Source organism: Papio anubis, chromosome 4 (assembly GCF_008728515.1).
Source record: "Papio anubis isolate 15944 chromosome 4, Panubis1.0, whole genome shotgun sequence".
Taxonomy (NCBI): domain Eukaryota; kingdom Metazoa; phylum Chordata; class Mammalia; order Primates; family Cercopithecidae; genus Papio; species Papio anubis.
The window spans coordinates 143,207,449-143,220,759 of NC_044979.1; the positions used below are offsets into that span (position 1 = coordinate 143,207,449).

Here is a 13,311-nt window from a genome sequence, read left to right on the forward strand (position 1 = left end):
ATCCATCATGGCTTGCAGGCTCAGACTGGACTCTGCACCATCCCCAAGCTGGGTGCAGGCAGGAGCTGCTGTGCCAGGCCGGACCCACACTGTGGATGGTGTGGAGAGTGGAGAGTGAGACAGTCTGGGCTCACTACCACTTAAGCCTGCCTGCCTCCCATTTTTCAGGAGCCCTGTGCTGGTTTGCTCATTGAACTCCACAGGGCCTAGTGCTCTGCCTGGCCTCAGGTCCCCACTGCGCCGCCCACAGTCAGCCAGGTGCTCAGGGGCTCTCACTGGCTGGGCTGTGGGACCCTGAGACTGAGGCTCATCACTTGGAATCCAGCCCCTCCTCCAATCCCAGAATGGCCTGTGTGAGTGACAGCAGCTGGCTGGCACAGAGCTCTACCCTGGGTCTTTACACCCAACATTCAGTGGTTTCCATCTTTTCTTTCTTTTTTTTCTTTTTCTTTTTCTTTTTTTTAGAGGCGAAGATCTGGCTCTCACCAATAGCCCAGGCTGGAGAGATGCAGTAACTTCCGAGATCTCAGCTCACCAGCATCCGCTCGGGTTCCACATCGTCTCCTGCCTCCCGGCCTCCAGTAACTGGGACTGGCTCCTGGCTGGCCGGCTGGTGCTGTATTTTTAGTGAGACGGAATTTCACCGTGAATCTCGATCTCCTGACGGCGTGATCCAGCCGCCCATAGGCCTCCCAAAGTGCTGGGATGCAGGCGTGAGCACACCCATCCCGACCGCTCTTTCTTTTTTTCTTTTTCTTTTGGTGGGTCGCAAAACAAATGGCAGGCTGGAGTGCGGTGAAGCGATCTGCGGCTCAAAGCGCAAAGGGTTCCCGCCATTCTCCCTACCTGAAAGCCTCCCAAGTAGCTGCTGGAACTTCACCGGCCTTACTCCACCGCCCGCCAACTAAGATTTTGTATTTCCCAGCCAGAGGCAAAGGTTTCATTGTCAACCGGAGATGGTCTCAAACCTCTAAACCCTCGTGATCCACCGGTCTCAAAGTCGACAGGATTACAGGGCTGAGCCGCCCAGCCCTTTTTTTGGGGATAGAGTCTTGCTCACCAGTACTTGCCCCAGGCTTCAAGATTACGGTGGCTGATCTGCGGCTCCTGCAGAGCTCAAGCCCAGGGTTCAACCATTCTCTTGCCTCAGCCTCCCAAGTAGCTGGGACTACAGGCGCCCACCTGCGGCCGACTGGTGCTTTCTTTGTATTTTTTCTTAGTATTAGAGCCCAGGGGTTTTCACCGTGTTAGCCAGGATGGTCTCGATCCTCCTGACCCTGCGTGATCCGCCCGTCTCCAGGCCTCCCCAAAGTGCTGGGATTACAGGCTGAGCCACCCGGCACCCGGGCCTTTTTCAAGATGGGTCTGGCTCTGTGGCCCAGGCTGGAGTGCGGTGAGGGTGTAATCTCGGCTCACTGCAACCCCTCCCGCCTCCCACAAAAGTTCCACGCGGAAATTCTGCCACCTTGCGCCTTCAAATACTTCACGTTGGCAAATTGCCCGCCACATCACACCCAGCTAATTTTCTATATTTTTCAGTAAGACTAAAAGTCACGGAAATTACAGGTGTAGTCCACCACCAGCCTCAATGGATTTCATGTTAGATATTCCTGAGGCTTGGGGCGTACGTGTGGGACTCCTTCCTTACTAGAATTCATAATAGTATTAGTGGTTATAGCTTCCGTTGATTGAATCATTCCTCTGCTGGACGCCCAGATGCGTTATCTCGTTCAATTCATCATTTTGTTTGGCAACACTGATCAAGGCCGCTGCTGCCAGCGCTGTTTCTAGCGAGGGACGAAGGCCAAACAGGTCAGGCTGGGCAGAGGGCTCACGCCTGTAATCCCAAACACTTTGGGAGGCCGAGGCGGGCGGATCACAAGGTCAGGAGATCAAGACCATCCTGACTAACATGGTGAGATCCCATCTCTACTAAACAAAATACAAAAACTTAGCTGGGTGTGGTGGCTGTTGCCTGTAGTCCCAGCTACTTGGGAGGCTGAGGCACGAGAATGGCGTCAACCAGGAGGCGGAGCTTGTAGTGAGCCGAGATTGCACCACTGCACTCCAGCCTGGGCGACAGAGCCAGACTCCGTCTCAAAAAAAAAAAAGAAATCATACTGGATTAAGATGAGCCCTTAAATCCAACATGACTGGTGTCCTTAGAAGATGAGTAGAGGACACAAAGAGAGACGGTGGGGAGACGGCCACCTGAAGACGGAGGAGGACGTTGGAGTAATGAGCTGCAGGCTGAGGGACTCCAAAGATTGCAGGGAACCACCCAAGCTACGAAAAAGGTCAGCATGGTGGTTCACACCTGTACTCCCAGCACTTTGGGAGGCTGAGGCAGGAGGATCACTTAAGTCCAGGAGTTCCAGACCAGCCTGGGTAACACAGCAAGACCCTGTCTCTATTTAAAAAAATATAAAATTAAAAGGAAAAAGTGAGGGAGGATCCTTTCCTAGAGCCTTTGAAGGCAGCATGATCCACTGTCATCTTTATTTCCAATTTCTGGCCTCTGGAACTGTAAGAGAAGACATTTCTGCTGTTCACCCTACCCCTTTGTGACACTTTCTTAAGCCAGCTCTAGAAAAGGAATACACTTGCTTAGGGTCACCCTAGAAGTCAGTTCCAGTATTCAAACCCAGTTCTTTTTTCTTTTTTCTTTTTTCTTTTTTTTTTTTGAGACAGAGTCTCGCTCTGTTGCCCAGGCTGGAGTGCAGTGGCCGGATCTCAGCTCACTGCAAGCTCCGTCTCCTGAGTTCACACCATTCTCCTGCCTCAGCCTCCCGAGTAGCTGGGACTATAGGTGCCCATCACCACGCCCAGCTAATTATTTGTATTTTTAGTGGAGATGGGGTTTCACTGTGTTAGCCAGGATGGTCTCTATCTCCTGACCTCGTGATCCGCCCACCTCGTCCTCCCAAAGTGCTGGGATTACAGGTTTTTTTTTTTTTTAAATGATATTAATATTTTATTTTTTTGAAATGGATTCTCGGCTTCTGTTGCCCAGGCTGGAGTGCAATGGTGGTACCCATCTTGGCTCACTGCAACCTCCCGCCCTCCTGGGTTCAAGCACCTCCTGTCTCTGCTTCCCCATACTAGCTGGGATTACAGGTGCACCACCACGCCTGGCTAATTTTTTTTTTTTTTTTTTTTTTTTTTTTTTGAGGCCGAAGTCTCAGCTTGTCACCCAGGTTGAGGCAGTGGCCGGATCTCAGCTCACTGCAAGCTCCACCTCGGTCTCATTTATTCTTCTGCTCCTCTCAGCCTCCCGGTAGCTGGGACTACAGGCTTCCTCGGGCCACCTCCTCGGGCTAGTTTTTTGTATTTTTAGTAGAGACGGGTTTCATTGTTAGCCAGATGGTCTCTCGGATCTCCTGACTGGTGGATCTCACTGCCTCTGCCTCCCAAAGTTGGGATTACAGGCTTGAGCCACCGCCAGCCTCAGCCGTATTTTTTTTAGTAGACGGGAGCCACCTTCTGGTCAGGCTGGTCTCGAACTCCTGACCTCAGGTGATTCACCTGCCTCAGCCTCCCAAAGTTCTGGGATTACAGGCGTGAGCCACTGCGCCTGGGCTTTTTTTTTTTTTTTCTTTCTTTCTTCGTCTTTTTTGTAGAAAGAAGTCTTGCTGTGTTGCCCACGCTGGTCTCAAACCCATGGGACTCAAGTGATCCTCCTGCCTCAGCCTCCCAAGGTGCTAGGATTATAGGCGTGAGCCACTGTGCTTGGCCTCAAACCCAGTTCTTTTGATTTCAGAGAATGAACTTTCCCCAGGGATTTTTATTAGTAAAGTATTTTTATTTATTTATTTGTTGAGGAGACAAGAGTCTTGCTCTGTCATCCAGGCTGGAGCGCAGTGGCACAATCTCAGCTCACTGCAGCCTGGAACTCCTGGGCTCAAGCGATCCTCCCGCCTCAATCTCCAGAAAATGTTTTGTAATTTTTATAGACGGCGTGGGGGTTCTTGCTGTGTTGCCCAGGCTGGTCTGGAACGACTGCCCTCAAGGGATCCTCCCGCTTAGGCCTGTTGAAGTGCTGGAATTACAGGCGTAAGCCATCCTGTCAGCTCTAAGTATGTATGTATGCATCTATGAATGTATGTATGTACGTATGTTATGTATGTATTTTGAGACACTCTTACTCTGTTGCTCAATCTGGAGTGCAGTGGCAAGATGTCTGCTACTGCAACCTCCATCTCCCAGGTTCCAGCGATTCTCCTGCCTCAGCCTCCCGAATAGCTGGGATTACAGGCGTGCGCCACCACGCCCAGCTAATTTTTGTATTTTTAGTAGAGACGGGTTTCGCCATGTTGGCTGGGCTGGTCTCAAACTCCTGACCTCAGGCGATCTGTCCGTCTCGGCCTCCCAAAGTGCTGGGGTTACCGGCATAAGCCACCAAGCCCGGCCGGGTCTAATTATTTTAAAACGCAAACGCTTAAGTGTGAGGGCGCATACATTCATATTTACTTAGCAAATATGTATTGTCAGTGTCTATCACATTCCAGGGACAGTTTCAGGTATTGGGAAATCCTGTCCCTGCTTACAGTTTATTAGAGGAGGACCAAAAAAAAAAAAAGATACAGTCGGTCAGATGGTGCAAAAATCTATGGAGAAACACATAGGATGAGAAGGAAGTTTCGGGGTGTATGTGAAGGTAGAGAGGAGGCGACGCTATTCCATGAGGTGTGCTCAGGACCTGTTGCTTTTGCACACGAAAGACAGTGGGAAGGGCAAATGCAAAAGCCTGCCGGGGGGGAACGCGCTAGGCCGGCATCGGGAGGCCGGGTGGCTGGAAAAGAGCGTGCAGACGGCAGAGGGGGGTCTAAGAACGAGCTCAGAAAAGAGGCAGAGGCCCCTGGAGCCCTTCCTGCCTCCCTTGCGCTCCAGCAGCTCCTCGGGTGGAGCCACATCCAACATGGCGGCCGCCTGCGGTCCGCCTGCGGGCGAACGGAAGTGCGTGTCGGCGGGCGCCGGAAGTGACGAGAGCCCGCTCCCTGCGGGGTCTCGGTTGAGCCGTGGACGCGCCGGCTTCGAGCATCCCTATCCCGGCAGGTGGGAGGCCCCGGGGTTGCGGCTCCCGCTGCCGCGGCTCGGCCCCGCCAGCGACATGGCCAGCTCCGGAGAGGTACTGTCCGCGCCTGTCTCCGCTCTGCTTCTGCTTTGGCGGCCTCGGTCCCCCTGGGTTCTTCCATCCCGACCCGGGTTCCCTTGCATCCTTTCTATCCCGACCCCTACCCCGCCCGTCCTTCCCATCCCGACCCTGGCCTTGCCCCTGCTCTCGTCTTTCCCGCATCCTGTCCCTAAGACTCCTGCCCTGCCTCGGAAGGCACAAGCTGTCTCCCCTTTCGCTCGTCCATTCCTGATGCCAGAGTTGCCCCCGTCTCTCCGTCCCCTGAGGGTCCAGGCTCCTCCGAGGCCCCTTTCTCAGTGCCCCGTTTCCTTGGCTGGGCCCCTGCAGCCCTGGGACATTCCCCCTCCGTGCCCACGTCCCACTCCATCTTCTATCTCTGGATGCTCAGTTTCAGCCCCAACCCACTTCTCTCTGGAGCCTGCTTGCTGAATGACGTGGGGGGCGGGTGATGGAGGAAAAGCCATTTCATCTGGGGGACTTACGACGTACCCTGGAATTCTTTCCCAACACTCCCCAAATCTGGGTCCGATGGAGAAGCCCGCCGCGTCCCTGTAATGTGGTGCAAGGTATTGTCTCTGCAGACAGGGGTGTAGCGGGGACTCTAGACTCTGACTAGTGGCTTCCCCGTGATGCTTCCTGCCTATCTGTATGGGCACCTAGGTTGGTATCTGTCACTTTTCAGGACTCAGATCGTTGGGTGCACTTCACAGATTTAGGAGCTTGCCTGGGTTCTAGGGAGCAGGAGTGAGAGGCTCAAGTGTCTTCCTCAGAGTGATGGGGCAGGGGTCTGTGGAGATGGCTGGGGTTCGCTGTGCTCACCGCCCCTCTTCATTTGAAGTGAATTTGGCCTATAAATGACCCCAGTGGCTTCTTCATTGACACGGAACGGTATGTGGCCCAACTGCAGATTGATAAGATTGAAATGAAGATTCCAGTTAGCTGTGCGTGCTTGGGGTTAGGGAAGGAGGGTCCTGGTACCTTGGTCTTACAGAATTCCAGCTCAAAGGACCCTCTGTTCCTTTTGTTGTTTGTTTGTTTTTTGTTTTTCAGACAGAGTCTCACTCTGTCGCCCAGGCAGGCTGGAGTGCAGAGGTGCGATCTGCAACCTCCGCCTCCCCGGCTCAAGTGATTCTCCTGTCTCAGCTTCCCAAGTAGCTGGGACTACAAGCGTGCATCACAACACCTGGCTAATTTTTGTATTTTTAGTAGAGACGGGGTTTTGCCATGTTGGCCAGGCTGGTCTCAAACTCCTGACCTCAGGTAATCCACCCACCTTGGCCTCCCAAACTGTTGGGATTACAGGCATGAGTCACTGCACCCAGCTGGGCTCTGCTTTTTTTTGTTTGTTTGTTCCAGTAGCACTTCACATGGTTCAGTGCCTCTTTTTCTTTTTCTTTCTTTCTTTTTTTTTTGAGACGGAGTCTTGCTCTGTTTCCTAGGCTGTCGTGCAGTGGCGCAATCTCGGCTCACTGCAAGCTCTACCTCCCGGGTTCACGCCATTCTCCTGCCTCAGCCTCCCGCGTAGCTGGGACTACAGGCACCCGCCACCACGCCCAGCTAATTTTTTGTATTTTTTTAGTAGAGACGGGGTTTCATCTTGTTAGCCAGGATGGTCTCAATCTCCTGACCTTGTGATTCACCTGCTTCGGCCTCCCAAAGTGCTGGGATTACAGGCATGAGCCACCACGCCCGGCCTCAGTGCCTCTTTTTCTCGAGTATTAAAAATGATCCTATCAGGGCATGGTGGCTTATGCCTGTAATTCTAGTACTTTGGAAGGCCAAGGTGGGCAGATTGCTTGAGCCCAGGAGTTGGAGACCAGTCTGGGGAACATGGAAACCCTGTCTTTACAAAAATTAGCTGGGTGCGGCAGCTCACGCCTATAATCCCATCACTTTGGGAGGCCGAGCGGGCAGATCACGAGGTCAGGAGTTCGAGACCAGCCTGGCCAACATGGTGAAATCCCCATCTCTACCAAAAATACAAAAAAATTAGCCAGGTGTGGTGGCACATGCCTGCAGTCCCAGCTATCCGAGAGGCTGAGGCAGGAGAATCCCTTGAACCTGGGCAACGGAGGTTGCAGTAAGCTGAGATCACGCCACTGCACTCCAGCCTTGGTGACAGAGCGAGACTCCATATCAAAACAAAACAAAACAAAAAAACGAAAATTAGCTGGGTGGGGTGGTGTGCACCTGTAGTACTGGCTACTGGGGAGGTTGAGGTGGGAGGATTGCTTGAACCTGGGAGGTGGAGGTTGTACTGAGCTGAGATCATAGCACTGTACTCCAGCCTGGGCAAAAGAGTAAAACTGTGTTCTCCCTAAAAATGAATAAACCAAAAAAACCCTACAGAAACTCTCTGGCTAGGCATGGTGGCTCTTGCCTATAATCCCAGTGCTGTGGGAGGCCAAGATAGGAAGATTGCTTGAAGCCAGGAGTTCGAGACCAGCCTGAACAACATAACAAGATCCCATTTCTACAAAAATTACAAAATTAGCCTGGTGTGGGGGCATGCGCCTGTAGTCCCATCTACTCGGGAGACTGAGGCAGGAGGATCACTTGAGCCCGGGAGGCCATGGCTGCAATGAGCTATGATTGTGCTACTGTACTCCCGCTTAGGAGATGGAGTGAAACCCTGTCTCAAAAAAAAAAAAAAAAAAAAGTAAATAAAAAATGCTCCCTGTTCAAAACGCTTTCCTGCAGTGGTGGGGAAATCATTACAGTTTGTCTGATGAGACTGGAAGGGGAGACCTGGTCAGCTGTGGAAGGCAGTGAGTTAAGTGTGCCTGGAGAGTACTGGGAGGGCTTCCCTGAGGAAGGAGCTTTTGAGCTGAAGTTTGAGAGTGTAGCAGTTTCCCTTGCTTGGTGGCATGTCTGGTCAACGGGACAGCTTGTGCATAGACTGGGTGGCAGCAGTGCTGTGTCTCAAGGGACGGCCTAGAAAATGCCAAATAGATAAGCAAAGCCCTAAGAAGAGGGGCACTGAAGAAAGAGTAAAGACCTTAACATCGTTTATCCCTTTAGATCACGCCTGCGATTGAACACTTTTCAAATTTCTTTCTTTTTTTTTTTTTTTTTTTTTTTTTTGAGATGGAGTCTCGCTCTGTAGCCCAGGCTAGAGTGCAGTGGCCGGATCTCAGCTCACTGCAAGCTCCGCCTCCCGGGTTCACGCCATTCTCCGGCCTCAGCCTCCCGAGTAGCTGGGACTACAGGCGCCCACTTTTCAAATTTCTTGCTGTATTGCTTAGGCTGATCTCCAACTCCTGGGCTCAAGCTATCCTCCCACCTTGTCCTTCCAAAGTGCTGGGGTTATAGGTGTGAGCCACCGTACCTGGTCAGTTGGTGTTTGTTGTTGTTGAGACAGGGTCTTGCTGTGTCACCCAGGCTGGAGGGCAATGGCACAATCTTGGCTCATTGCAGCCTCTACCTCCCGGATTCAAGAGATTCTCCTGCCTCAGCCTCCCAAGTACCTGGGACGACAGGTGCTTGCCACCACGCTGGGCTAATTTGTGTATTTTTGTAGAGACGGGGTTTCACCACGCTGGCCAGGATGGTCTTGATCTCTTGATCTTGTAGTCTGCCCGCCTTGGCCTCCCAAAGTGCTGGGATTACAGGCGTGAGCCACCGCGCCTGGCCAATGAACTCGTTTCTATACACTTGTCTAGTTTCAGTAGTTGTCAACACATAACCCATCTGGGTTCATCTCTGTCTCCCCTTCTCGCCCGACTCTTTCCCACCTCTCCCGTCCTCCGTGGATTAGTTAAAGCACATCCCAGACATCTTACCAGCTGATTTGTGAATTCTGTGATTTCACTGGGTGCCTGAGTCATAAATAGGTTAGGGCCCATTCTTTATTTTTTTGTTTTTATTTATTTATTTCTTTTAAGACGGAGCTTCACTCTTGTCGCCCAGGCTGGAGTGCAATGGCACAATCTTGGCTCACCACAACCTTTGCCTCCCAGGTTCAAGCGATTCTCCTGCCTCAGCCTCCCAAGTAGCTGGGATTACAGACACGTGCCACCACGCCTGGCTAATTTTTGTATTTTTAGTAGAGATGGGGTTTCACTATCTTGGCCAGGCTGGTCTCGAACTCCTGACCTCATGATCCACCTGCCTTGGCCTCCCAAAGTGCTGGGATTACAGGCGTGAGCCACCATTCCTGGCCCATTCTTTATTTTTATTTCTCTTTTTCTTTTTAAAATTTTTCATAGAGATGGGGTGTCACTATGTTGCTCAGGCTGGTCTCAAACCCCTGACCTCAAGTGATCCTCCCACTGTGGCCTCCCAGATTGCTGGGATTATAGGTGTGAGCCCCTGCACCCAGCCCAGGCTAGGGTTCTTTCTGGGAGGAGATGTTTTTTGGCAGGTAATAAGATTTTAGATCCTTCTTTTTTTTTTTGAGATGGAGTCTCGCTCTGTCGCCCAGGCTGGAGTGCAGTGGCATGATCTTTGCTCACTGCAAGCTCCGCCTCTTGGGTTCACGCCATTTTCCTGCCTCAGTCTCCCAAGTAGCTGGGACTACAGGCACCCGCCACCACATCTGGCTAATTTTTTTTTTTTTTTTGAGATGGAGTTTCACTCTTGTTGCCCGGGCTGGAGTGCCATGGCACTATCTCAGCTCACTGCAACCTCCTCCTCCCAGGTTCAAACGATTCTCTTGCCTCAGCCTCCTAAGTAGCTGGGATTACAGGCATGCGCCACCACGTCCGCATTTGTATTTTTGTAAAAAAAATACAAAATTTTTTTGTATTTTTGTAAAAAAAATACAAAATTTTTTTGTATTTTTAGTAGAGATGGGGTTTGTCCACGTTGGTCAGGCCAGTCTCGAACTATTGACCTCAGGTGATCCGCCCGCCTTGGCCTCCCAAAGTGTTGACATTACAGGCGTGAGCCACTGCACCCGGCCCCTGGCCAATTTTTTTGTATTTTTAGTAGAGACGGGGTTTCACTGTGTTATCCAGGATGGTCTTGATCTCCTGACCTCGTGATCCACCTGCCTTGGCCTCCCAAAGTGCTGGGATTACAGGTGTGAGCCACCGCACCCGGTCAAGATTTCAGATCTTAATTTTGCTTAACTTTTGAAAAAAACTAGGCTGGGCACAGATCACTTGAGCTCAGGAGTTTGAGACCAGCCTGGGCAACATGGCAAAACTCTGTCTCTACAAAAAAAGGGTTTTGAAAAAACTGAAATGTTACATATTCTGAAAAGTACATAAAACACAGAGTTTAGCGAATAGCTAAACTCTTTAAACCACTTTCAAGTTGTCATTATAGCCGATGGTTCCTAGTGTGCCTGGTAAGCACATTCCAGGGCCTGCCACTCACACCAGAATTGGAATTTCAGGAGACCCCAGAAATGAGGTGCCTGGTCCGGACCTGTCTGGAAACCCCAGCTGCCCTTTCCTGGTGGTGGAGGGAAGGGAGGTTCTGGGCTTACCCCAGGCCTTGTGGCAGGCATTACTCGTCGTTTGACCTCTAGTCAGTTACCTAGATTTTATTTTTGGAGACAGGATATCGCTCTGTCGCCTAGGCTGGAGTGCAGTGGCGCGATCATGGCTCACTGCAGCCACCACTTCCCGGGTTCAGGTGATCCTCCCACCTCTGCCTCTTGAGTAGCTGGGACTGACTCTAGACACGTGCCGCCATGCCCAGCTAATTTTTTTTTTTTTGGATGGAGTCTCCCTCTGTTGCCCAGGCTGGAGTGCAGCGGCGCGATCTCAGCTCACTGCAACCTCGACCTCCCAGGGTCAAGTGATTCTCCTGCCTCAGCCTCCTGAGTAGCTGGCACTACAGGTGCATGCCACCAAGCCTGGCTAATTTTTGTATTTTTATTTTTATTTTTATTTTTATTTTTTTTGAGACGGAGTCTCGCTGTGCTCCCAGGCTGGAGTGCAGTGGCATGATCTCGGCTCACTGCAAGCTCCGCCTCCCGGGTTCACGCCATTCTCCCGCCTCAGCCTCCCGAGTAGCTGAGACTACAGGCGCCCGCCACCACGCCCCGGCCAATTTTTGTATTTTTAGTAGAAACGGGGTTTCACCATTTTGGTCAGGCTGGTCTCGAACTCCTGACCTCGTGATCTGCCTGCTTTGGCCTCCCAAAGTGTTGGGATTACAGGCGTGAGCCACAGTGCCCGGCTCAACTAATTTTTTGTATTTTTTTGTAGAGACGAGGTTTTGCCACATTGCCCAGGCTGCAACTTGGGTTTTTTTTTTTTTTTTTTTTTTTGAGACAGAATCTTACTCTTTCGCCCAGGCTGGAGTGCAGTGGTGTGATCTTGGCTCACTGCAACCTCCATCTCCTGGGTTCAAGCAATTCTCCTTGCCTCAGCCTCCCTAGCAGATGGGATTACAGGCGCCTGCCACCACGCCCAGCTAATTTTTGTATTTTTAGTCGAGATGGGGTTTCACCATGTTGGCCAGGCTGGTCTCGAACTCCTGACCTCAAGTGATCCGCCTGCCTCAACCTCCCAAAGTGCTGGAATTACAGGCATGAGCCACTGCGCCCATTCTGCACCCTGGTTTTTGTTTCCTCTCTAGAGCTTGCCACCTTTTTTGGTGCAAGGTGCCTTAACAGAGTTGCGTCCAGAAGCCTAAGTTCCAGGGAAATGACTCAACTCACCCTCCCAGCAGCCGCCTCCTAGGGTCCTCTGGCCAGAGATGGAGAGTGGGCGTGGGGGCCCATTCGAGCTACTTCCTGGGCCAGCTTCTCTTGTCTGGGCATCACCCCCGAATGCCTGCCCCAGCAGGTTGGGTGCTGGCCCCACAATTGCATTAGAGGTCTGGCCTGAGATGAAACTTCTTGTTTTTTTTTTTTTTTTGGACGGAGTCTCGCTCTGTTGCCCAGGCTGGAGCGCAGTGGCACGATCTTGGCTCACTGCAAACTCCGACTCCCGGGTTCAAGCGATTCTTCTGCCTCAGCCCCCCAAGTTGCTGGGATAGTTGCTGCAGACAGTAGCCCGCCACCACGTCTGGCTAACTTTTGTATTTTTAGTAGAGATGGGGTTTCACCATATTGATCAGGCTGGTCTTGAACTCCTGACCTTGTAATCTGCCCACTTCGGCCTCCCACAGTTCTGGGGATTACAGGCGTGAGCCACCGCGCCCAGCTGAAGCTTCTCTTTTATTTGGGGCACAGCATGTGGAAAAAATGATGCTGTGGCATTTGCTGGGGCTGGGTGGAGAGAGCTGGAACTGAATTCCTGACATGCTGTCTCCCCCTCTCTTTTTAAAAAAAATTATTGTGATTTCTATGCGGTTTTAAGAAAAATTCAGTATGATAGTGTAACTTTGGAATCCATATGATGCTGGAGTTTTTTTTTTTGTTTTTGTTTTTGAGACAGAGTCTCGCTCTGTCACCCAGGCTGGAGTGCAGTGGCATGATCTCGGCTCACTGCAACCTCTGCCTCCTGGGTTCAAGCAATTCTCATGTCTCAGCCTCCCAAGTAGCCGGGATGACAGGTGCCTGCCACCGCGCCTGGCTAATTTTTGTATTTTTAGTAGAGACTGGGTTTCACCATGTTGCCCAGGCCTGTCTCGAAATCCTAACCTCAGGTGATCCACCCATCTCAGCCTCCGAAAGTGCTGGGATGACAGGTGTGAGCACAGCATTACAGCGCCTGGTCCAATGCTGGAGTTTTTAAGAGTATTTTGTCCTAAGTTCTCACTCTTACTACGTGAGCTCTGTGATGGCATTCTCATAAATCTGCAAATCGGGAATTGGGAGGGGTACAGTTCATTCCTTGATAAGGATTGTTCCTGGTTCTGATAAGGATTGTCCCTGGTTCTGATAAAGATTGTCCCTGGTTCTGATAAAGATTGTCTCCTATTCTGATATTGTCTCTGATTCTGATAAAGATTGTCTCGGGCCGGGCGCGGTGGCTCAAGCCTGTAATCCCAGCACTTTGGGAGGCCGAGACGGGCGGATCACGAGGTCAGGAGATCGAGACCATCCTGGCGAACACGGTGAAACCCCGTCTCTACTAAAAAATACAAAAAACTAGCCGGGCGAGGCGGCGGGCGCCTGTAGTCCCAGCTACTCGGGAGGCTGAGGCAGGAGAATGGCGTGAACCCGGGGGGCGGAGCTTGCAGTGAGCTGAGATCCGGCCACTGCACTCCAGCCCGGGCGACAGAGCCAGACTCCGTCTCAAAAAAAAAAAAAAAAAAAAAAAAAAAAAAAAAAA

The 13,311-nt window shown here is 51.5% G+C and overlaps 1 pseudogene; it reads left to right on the forward strand.

Moving 5' to 3' along the window:
• Positions 1 to 4,332: 4,332 nt before the first annotated feature.
• The window catches only part of LOC116274644, a 13,070-nt pseudogene continuing 4,091 nt past the window's right edge, over positions 4,333 to 13,311 (forward strand).